Below are 9,848 nucleotides of genomic sequence, written 5' to 3' on the forward strand. Positions count from 1 at the left end.
GTGTGTGTGTGTGTGTGTGTGTGTGTGTGTGTGTGTGTGTGTGTGTGTGTGTGTGTGTGTGTGTGTGTGTGTGTGTGTGTGTGTGTGTGTGTGTGTGTGTGTGTGTGTGTGTGTGTGTGTGTGTGTGTGTGTGTGTGTGTGTGTGTGCGTGCGTGCGTGCGTGCGTGCGTGCGTGCGTGTGTGTGTGTGTGCGTGTGTGTCATGGGGATTTGTCCTGAGCTTTTTCTTTTTTCTTGAGTGATTTGTAAAAATGAAAAGGCCATTGTGAACACAGCTCCCTCCACAAGTAAATACAAATGAATGGCACTCTGTACAAGTGCATCGGGCCGTTATGTCAGGTGTCCCCCCTCTAATCTTTTTGCGCTCCACACGGGAGCTTTCTAACCCTGGGTATTAATTCTGAGTGGCAGGGATCAACTGAAATCCGCCCCTCCTGAATCCTCATAGGAGCATGGGATTAAACCTTGTCGTCTCAAGAGTCCCTCCATCTCTACTCTACAGCTTCAATATCATAAAGAAGTAGAGTACACGCACTTCTACTTCTACACACATGCAAGCGTGAACACACACGCACATACAAACATATACACACACACTCTCACACCTGGATTTGTCATTAATGTCTTTGGATTAATGAATGCAAGGATGACATGGATTCTGATAAAAGCTTTCAAAACTGGCTCTCTAAATTCCTTTCTGAATTCCTTCTGTCGATATATTCCTAGACATAGGGAGACAGCTGACATCAAGAGATGTTCAGCCACGCCTCACTCCGAGCTACTTGCATTAGAGAGACAAGTAGTGGAGAAGCTCAGTATTTGACATAAACGTTTGTGGTATGCTCTTTCAATTCTTTGCTTTAGGTTTTCATCACCTTCTGTGAAAGAGAAGCATGCATATCCCCACCTATATCTTCACTTCTCGATCATTCTCATTATGTATCCATCTATATATTATCACAAAATTGCCTCCTGACCCAGAATGGCCAAGAGGTGACACCGGTAGGGATGTCCTGTTCTGGGTCATGTTCGTTAGGGAACACAGCTGCAAAACATTTCAAAACGTTATGCAAGGGAAAACAAAAAAGAGTGTTTGTTATTGGACAAGTTCAGATTGTACCTTACCCTACTTCAGTCCATCATGCCTAACAAACACGACTCCGGTGTATCACGAACACACCTGCCGCCCGCTCTGCCTTAGGCTGCTGGCTGCAAGTGGCGAAGCATGTCTTGGTGCAATGGCAGGGTAGTAAATGCTCTCATAAAGGCCATTACCTTAGCTCCATGCCTCAGGGCCCACCTTTATTACACCAATTCCTATAAGATGGTAATTACACTGTCTCCCTGGCAACGCCTGGGGTCTCAATGATTAATGCAGAAATTAGGTCTGGCGAGTGTGGCATTTTGTTTCTATCCAGAGTGCGGTAGGCTTGCAATATTGTGGGGGCACAGGGATGAGAGTGGGAGTGATAGAGAAAGTAGATCCATTTGCTCTGTACTGGGGGTTGTGTCACGGTAACCATTAGTTTCGCATGACTGGCTGGGTCCATCCAGATCAGTGGCCAGGAGCCGCCCCGGAGGCAGCAAGGCCTAAAACTAAACACTAAAAAGCATTCATCTCACTGACTCACCAGGCTGAACCAGATAGAGTCAAGGTGAACCAGACATGACCAGCATGACTCATGGGGTTTGGGTTGAAAAGGCATTCGACTAAGATTCTGTCCAGAATGAGCTATAGTTCGTTCTTCAATTGATACAGTAGTCAGTGTGCGTTATTAAAGGAGCCACTCACTCTGCATTAATTTAGTTTTATTTGAGAGCTTTCAAGTCTTAAAGAACCAATCTGTTCCACTGTGAGTTCAGTGCTATACTTAATTACTTTTATTATGTATCCCTGAAGTAGAGCTATATCCGAACATGGTCTGTTGACTACGGAGATTAAGTCAGCCATAGCAGTAAAGTTTATCATTAGCTCCATTAGGTGACAGGGGATATAGCACTGCCACTGCCTGATCAGCACATCACTGATCCACCTGATCCACCTCCCTAGGAGAAAGTAGAGGAGACTCAAGGTACTACCCACCTACCTCCCACTCCTCCATCATACCTCACTGCTGAATGTTGCATTTCCATCACCCGCATGCACGCATGAACGAACACACAAGCACACACACACACACACACACACACACACACACACACACACACACACACACACACACACACACACACACACACACACACACACACACGCATGCGCATACACTTACTGTCACTCAAATGATGCCCCATCCACACCCACCTCAGACCGTACCCGGCTCCACAAGGGGCTAAAGAGGGTTTAACCCCCTCAGTTTTAGTTTTATGTCCCAATATAAAAATAGCAAAAATCTATTAAACCTGAAAAATGTGGTTGCTGTAGAGGGCAGGCAGTGGGCCCCCGGTGGTCAGACCTCACCACCCTCTGGAGAGCCCTGTGGTTGAGGACGGTGCAGTTGCCATACCAGGCAGTTATACAGCCGGACAGGATGCTCTCAACGGTGCAAATGATTGAGAGACAGGTTGGCGCTAAAAAAAATCTGTATCTCTGCTACGCTGTGTTAGCACAATGGACAGAGCAGCGCTGCGGTGTGCGTAGGGGGGGGCTATTGAAAGCCACTGGGGTGGTTTGGTATGACTCCTTTGGGGTTCCATAAAAAGCGGGGAAAACGCTTCTAAGTGAATAAGGTGATATGCCTCCGCCTGTAATATTTTATTTTGATTTCAAATGGTGGGGTCAAGTTTACCAGTCGGCCCCTGGTGAAGACGTTGTGTTGGAGGCCGAACTGTCTCCTTCCTACTCCTCTGCTGTTCCTATAGGGGTCGCTCTGCAGGAGTGTCTGCCCTATGATGGGGTGTGAATTTTTCATCCCAACATTGACTGACACTGAATTGACTATGACTGAGCTCTCTCCGGATCCTGGAGCGAAGAGGGTGTGCTCTGACCCTTTCCCGGGGCTTGGAGAGAAAATTATTGCACCGTAAAATGTTCCTGGGTGTGGCACGGAAGAAGTGTCACTGCTGGGGGGTCTGGAGACCACCCCCAGTCTCCACTGTGCATCGTTTGGGGGAGAATACTCCCTTACCTGCTTCAACTAAGACCCATGCGGGGAAGTTTATGCCCCCACATCACCAAAAGGTTAGTGGACAGTGTTTAGGGCCTGGGCAAAATGTTTATCTGCCTCGGGGCAACTGCTATGATGTTCCTTTATTTGCTCTGCCAATATTCATTGGAATGTGCCATTTTGCCTTGCTGTCACATGTACATTTAAGGTGGGTGGTTAGAAATACTGAACCGTAATGATTTCAGTTGAAGTCAAAAGGACCACTGCTACTTCTTGACAATGTTTGTTATTACTGCTTATGTGTGAGGAATGTGCCTCGAGCATCATTGTCAGGCTTAGAAGAGTGATGGGTGTGGAGTCAGGCGCAGAGAGCAGAGGATTCGGAAAACCACTTATTCCAGACCAACAACAGTGAACAAAAGCGGGTAACGCTGAACACAGGCGTAAAACACTCCTAAATGTACAACACCGGTACACACGCTGTAAACGGACATAAATGAAAAGGACACTCCTGAACCAAAACAGCAAACCAGCCCGCACACACACAGGCGGGCCAACTGAACTTAAATAGCCCAACCCAAACCCCCAAACAAGGAACAGGTGAAACCAATTAGACCAAACGAAACGAAAAGGGGAAAAGGGATCGGTGGCAGCTAGTAGACCGGTGACGACGACCACCGAGCACCACCCGAATGGGAAGGGGAGCCACCTTTGGTGATAGTCGTGACAATCATTTAAAATGTTGTGACCAGAATAAGGGGAGGGTGTGTGGTAGTGCTGAGTGATTAGTGCTTTATGAGGTTGGTTTGATTATTACAAAATAATCACGGTTTTCGATTTCAGTTTAGATTATTTTGGTTGAATGATGTAACAACACAGAATAAAACAATGAATAAAAGTCCCATGATGGTCGTGACCGCCCATTACTGCTTATCACTTTTTAAACATATATTCACATTACTTTAGTTTAATAAAATATGTCAGTTGTGTGTATTACATTTGTGTTATTTAATGACTTTATTATTTCAATCATCTCTATGTTTATTCCATGTGTAACTCTGTGTTGTTGTTCATGTAGCACTGCTTTGCTTTATCTTGGCCAGGTCTTAGTTGTAAATGAGAACTTGTTCTCAACTGGCCTACCTGGTTAAATAAAGGTGCTATAAAAATCACTATTTTGTACTTCTTCAACAGTAAATAAGGCATACTTTTATGACTGCTGAATACCAACTATCAGAATCTAAGATCATGTATTTTCAGATACCACGTGGCGCAACACCGACACGATTGTGCATTCTTCTGCCTCCTCTGTAGCAGGCATAAGACAAACACAGACCAGACAAGTAGATGCGCAATGGATTAAGTAATTGTATTTCATTCCCACGTTTTATGCGCTAAACTATGTAGAATATTGACCTGTTGGAAAATACTCCCTACTTCATCTCACAGTTCAGGCTGGCTCTGATTTATCTCTAGAGAACATGTGCGCATTGAGCTCACAGAAAAAAATGAATAAAATGCTATTTAAATAATTGGACCGACTTTGGTCAATTAGTTGTTTAAAAACCGCAAAATAACAGAAATGTTGGTTAATCGCTCAGCACTATGTGTATGGTGGAGACTCGCTGTAGGCACTATTGCGCTCGGACTCCCGCCAATTCGTGCACACTATTTGTCTTTGTTAGGAAAGCATGTGTCCGGTTTCTCCGCAGTGTTTAATGTTGTGTGAATGCTCACGGGTAAGCGTGCATAGCACAAGAGGCAGATAAGTGGAGGAGGGCTCACAACAATGGCTGGAATAAACTGAATGGAATGGTATCAAACACATGGATGTGTGTGATGTGGTCCATACCAATCCATTAACTCGGTTCCAGCCATTACTATGAGACCTTATTCCACAATTAATGTGCCACTGGGCCGGCTTCAGCCAAGAATAGGTGTTGCCAAATGTATTGAATTGCCCATTTGGGGATGTTCTAGTCTAGTTAGTTCCCTTTTGGGTAACTCAAGGGGCTGTATCTGAGCCTGGTAGACCCCACCTGTTCATTATTGGTTAAGACAGGTGTTGCCTGATGAGAGGCTTTTTCTGTTGAATGTGGACATTTTAAACTCAGAACTTTGTGTGTACATATATATATATATATATATATATATATATATATATATATATATATATATATATATATATTTCTAAATATATATAATATATATGTATTACCGACATCTTTGAAACACCAGCACCGAGTAAATAAATCCAACACTCATCAGCACCTCTACCTGCTTGCCTCCTGCTGAATCTTTGTCCTTATGACTGCTGCTATGTTACACTGATACAGCTCAGCGGGGATCGGCTACAGATTTCCCGCCAACCTGTCACTTCAAAAGCACTCAATGATCTCGGAGTGTCTGCATTTGAACTTTATGTTTATTGTGTTATAAGTATAATTCAACATAATTCCAATGGAAGAACCCACAATGTTGGTGTTTCTTCTCTCATACTGAGAGAAGAAACAGGCTGCATCACATCCATGTGTGATTGGGAGTCCCACAATTGGCCCAGCGTCGTCCGGGTTTGTTCTTAACTGACTTGCTTAGTTAAATGTAAAAAATAGTGGGCGGAGAGGAATGGGGTTTATTGACATTTCTGTGCCCTTTTCCTCAGCTTTATAGGGAAGTGGAAGCGCATACATGTACAATGCCTTCAAAGTATTCACACCCCTTGACTTTTTCCACATTTTGTTGTGTTATAGCCTGAATTTAAATTGAGCATTTTTGGTCAATGCACTATACACAATACGCCATAATGTCAAAGTAGAATGATGTTTTTCAACCTTTTTACAAATTAGTTAAAAATTAAAAGCTGAAATGTCTTGAGTCAATAAGTATTCAAACCCTTTGTTATGGCAAGCCTAAATAAGTTCAGGAGTCAAAATGTGCTTGACAAGTGACATACACAAGTTTCATTGACTCACTCTGTGTGCAATAATATTGTTTAACATGATTTTTGAATGACCACCTCATCTGTAACGCACACATACAATTATCTGTAAGGTCCCTCAGTTGAGTAGTGAATTTAAAACACAAAGACCAAAGAGGTTTTCTAATGCCTTGCAAGGAAGGGCACCTTCCATGTAGATGAGTAAAAATAAAAAAAGCAGACATTGAATATCCTTTTGAGCCTGGTGAAGTTATTAATTACACTTTGGATGGTGTATCAATACACCCAGTCACTAAAAACATGCAGGCGTCCTTCCTAACTCAGTTGCCGGAGAGGTAGGAAACCACTCAAGGATTTCACCATGAGGCCAATGGTGTATCCTGCTTTTGTGTGAAAATGTTCTCGGACAATCAAACCCTATTCCAATCCTCCACAAAGACATTCTGAGATGCAGAGATTCAATGTGGATGAATTGTGCAATAGTTGTGGAAAGCCTCATTTATTTGATGCATTTATTAATTTTTATAATTTGATGCTGACTCCCGGGCTCCCGGGTGGCAGAGCGGTCTAAGGCACTGCATCTCAGTGCTATAGGCATCATTACAGACCCTGGTTAAATTCCAGGCTGTATTACAACCAGCTGTGATTGGGAGTGCCATAAGGAGGTGCACAATTGGCCCAGCATTGTCAGGGTTAGGGTTTGGCCAGGGTAGGTAGTCATTGTAAATAAGAATTTGTTCTTGGCTGGCTTGCCTACTTAAATAAAGGTTACAGTGTTTTTCGATCAGTTCAGCATAACGTGAGTCTCTGACATTTTCAAGCCAAATAGATGAAGAAGGAGAATTGTAGCTAGATGTAACCTATAAGTATAGCGTGTTTTGTGGTTCCTTGAAAAGCAGACATTAGCATCTTCTAAGCCCTAATGCATAATTCAAAACCAATTATGAGGACAGAGCATCTCTAATTCAGTCATGCTGCACTGCGTTTATGTCTTCGCCTGTTCCCCCTGTTTGCGGTGTGTTTGATGCCTTCCTCTGTAGCTGTTACGGGAACCCAGCCCTGTGCTCTAATTGGTGCTGTTTGGCTGAACACGCAGCTAATATTTGCATAGGAAGGCGGCCATTGATGACACAGCAGGTTACATTACCCGTTTTGTCTCTCTCTCTGGCTGTAGCCTTTGTGTTGGGTTGTAATGATAGTAAATTGACTCATTTGGGTGACAAAAATTAACATCAAAATTATTTGAAATGTTGGAACCAGCCCAACTAATTTTCACTGTAAGAAACTTTTGTTTTGTCTTCAGAAAGAAAGACAAGAAAGAGAGGTTTCTCTCCTCTCCTCTCCCTCTGGCTCTCACCTGCCTTAAAGGGTTGGAGAAAAAAAAATCTCAAATTTGGACTCATCAGACCAAAGGACAGATTTCCACCTGTCTAATGTCCATTGCTCGTGTTTCTTGGGCAAGCAAGTCTCTTCTTCTTATTGGTGTCCTTTAATAGTGGTTTCTTTAAAGTAATTTGACCATTTAAAAAAAAACATTTATTTTTTTATTTCACCTTAATTTAACCAGGTAGGCTAGTTGAGAACAAGTTCTCATTTGCAACTGCGACCTGGCCAAGATAAAGCATAGCAGTGTGAACAGACAACACAGAGTTACACATGGAGTAAACAATTAACAAGTCAATAACACAGTAGAAAAAAAGAGAGTCTATATACATTGTGTGCAAAAGGCATGAGGAGGTAGGCGAATAATTACAATTTTGCAGATTAACACTGGAGTGGTAAATGATCAGATGGTCATGTACAGGTAGAGATATTGGTGTGCAAAAGAGCAGAAAAGTAAATAAATATAAACAGTATGGGGAAGAGGTAGGTAAAATTGGGTGGGCTATTTACCGTACTATGTACAGCTGCAGCGATCGGTTAGCTGCTCAGATAGCAGATGTTTGAAGTTGGTGAGGGAGATAAAAGTCTCCAACTTCAGCGATTTTTGCAATTCGTTCCAGTCACAGGCAGCAGAGAACTGGAACGAAAGGCGGCCAAATTAGGTGTTGGCTTTAGGGATGATCAGTGAGATACACCTGCTGGAGCGCGTGCTACGGGTGGGTGTTGCCTTTGTGACCAGTGAACTGAGATAAGGCGGAGCTTTACCTAGCATGGACTTGTAGATGACCTGGAGCCAGTGGGTCTGGCGACGAATATGTAGGGAGGGCCAGCCGACTAGAGCATACAGGTCGCAGTGGTGGGTGGTATAAGGTGCTTTAGTAACAAAACGGATGGCACTGTGATAAACTGCATCCAGTTTGCTGAGTAGAGTGTTGGAAGCTATTTTGTAGATGACATCGCCGAAGTCGAGGATCGGTAGGATAGTCAGTTTTACTAGGGTAAGTTTGGCGGCGTGAGTGAAGGAGGCTTTGTTGCGGAATAGAAAGCCGACTCTAGATTTGATTTTAGATTGGAGATGTTTGATATGAGTCTGGAAGGAGAGTTTACAGTCTAGCCAGACACCTAGGTACTTATAGATGTCCACATATTCTAGGTCGGAACCATCCAGGGTGGTGATGCTAGTCGGGCGTGTGGGTGCAGGCAGCGAACGGTTGAAAAGCATGCATTTGGTTTTACTAGCGTTTAAGAGCAGTTGGAGGCCACGGAAGGAGTGTTGTATGGCATTGAAGCTCGTTTGGAGGTTAGATAGCACAGTGTTCAAGGACAGGCGTAGTATACAGAATGGTGTCGTCTGCGTAGAGGTGGATCAGGGAATCGCCCGCAGCAAGAGCAACATCATTGATATATACAGAAAAAAGAGTCGGCCCGAGAATTGAACCCTGTGGCACCCCCATAGAGACTGCCAGAGGACCGGACAGCATGCCCTCCGATTTGACACACTGAACTCTGTCTGCAAAGTAGTTGGTGAACCAGCCAAGGCAGTCATCAGAAAAACCGAGGCTACTGAGTCTGCCGATAAGAATATGGTGATTGACAGAGTCGAAAGCCTTGGCAAGGTCGATGAAGACGGCTGCACAGTACTGCAACACAACACAACATAGTGGCAGCACAAACATTGTACAAACATTATTGTGCACAGACAACAGCACAAAGGGCTAGATGTAGAGACAACAATACATCACACAGAGCAGCCACAACTGTCAGTAAGAGTGTCCATGATTGAGTCTTTGAATGAAGAGATTGAGATAAAACTGTCCAGTTTGAGAGTTTGTTGCAGCTCGTTCCAGTCGCTAGCTGCAGCAAACTGAAAAGAGGAGCGACCCAGGGAAGTGTGTGCGTTGGGGACCTATAACAGAATGTGACTGGCAGAACGGATGTTGTATGTGGAGGATGAGGGCTGCAGTAGATATATCAAATAGGGGGGAGTGAGGCCTTTTATAAATAAGCATCAACCAGTGGGTCTTGCGTATACAGAGATGGCCAGTTTACAGAGGAGTATAGAGTGCAGTGATGTGTCCTATAAGGAGCATTGGTGGCAAATCTGATGGCAGAATGGTAAAGAACGTGTAGCCGCTCAAGAGCACCCTTACCTGCCGATCTATAAATTATGTCCCCGTAATCTAGCATGGGTAGGATGGTCATCTGAATAAGGGTTAGTTTGGCAGCTGGGGTGATCGAGGAGCGATTACGATAGAGGAAACCAAGTCTAGATTTAACTTAAGCCTGCAGCTTTGATATGTGTTGAGAGAAGGACAGTGCACCGTCTAGCCATGCTCCCAAGTACTTGTATGAGGTGATTACCTTAAGTTCTAAACCCTCAGAGGAAGTAATAACATCTGTGGGGAGAGGGGCATTCTTCTTACC

The sequence above is a fragment of the Oncorhynchus clarkii genome, chromosome 6, assembly GCF_045791955.1.
Source record: "Oncorhynchus clarkii lewisi isolate Uvic-CL-2024 chromosome 6, UVic_Ocla_1.0, whole genome shotgun sequence".
NCBI classification, from domain to species: domain Eukaryota; kingdom Metazoa; phylum Chordata; class Actinopteri; order Salmoniformes; family Salmonidae; genus Oncorhynchus; species Oncorhynchus clarkii.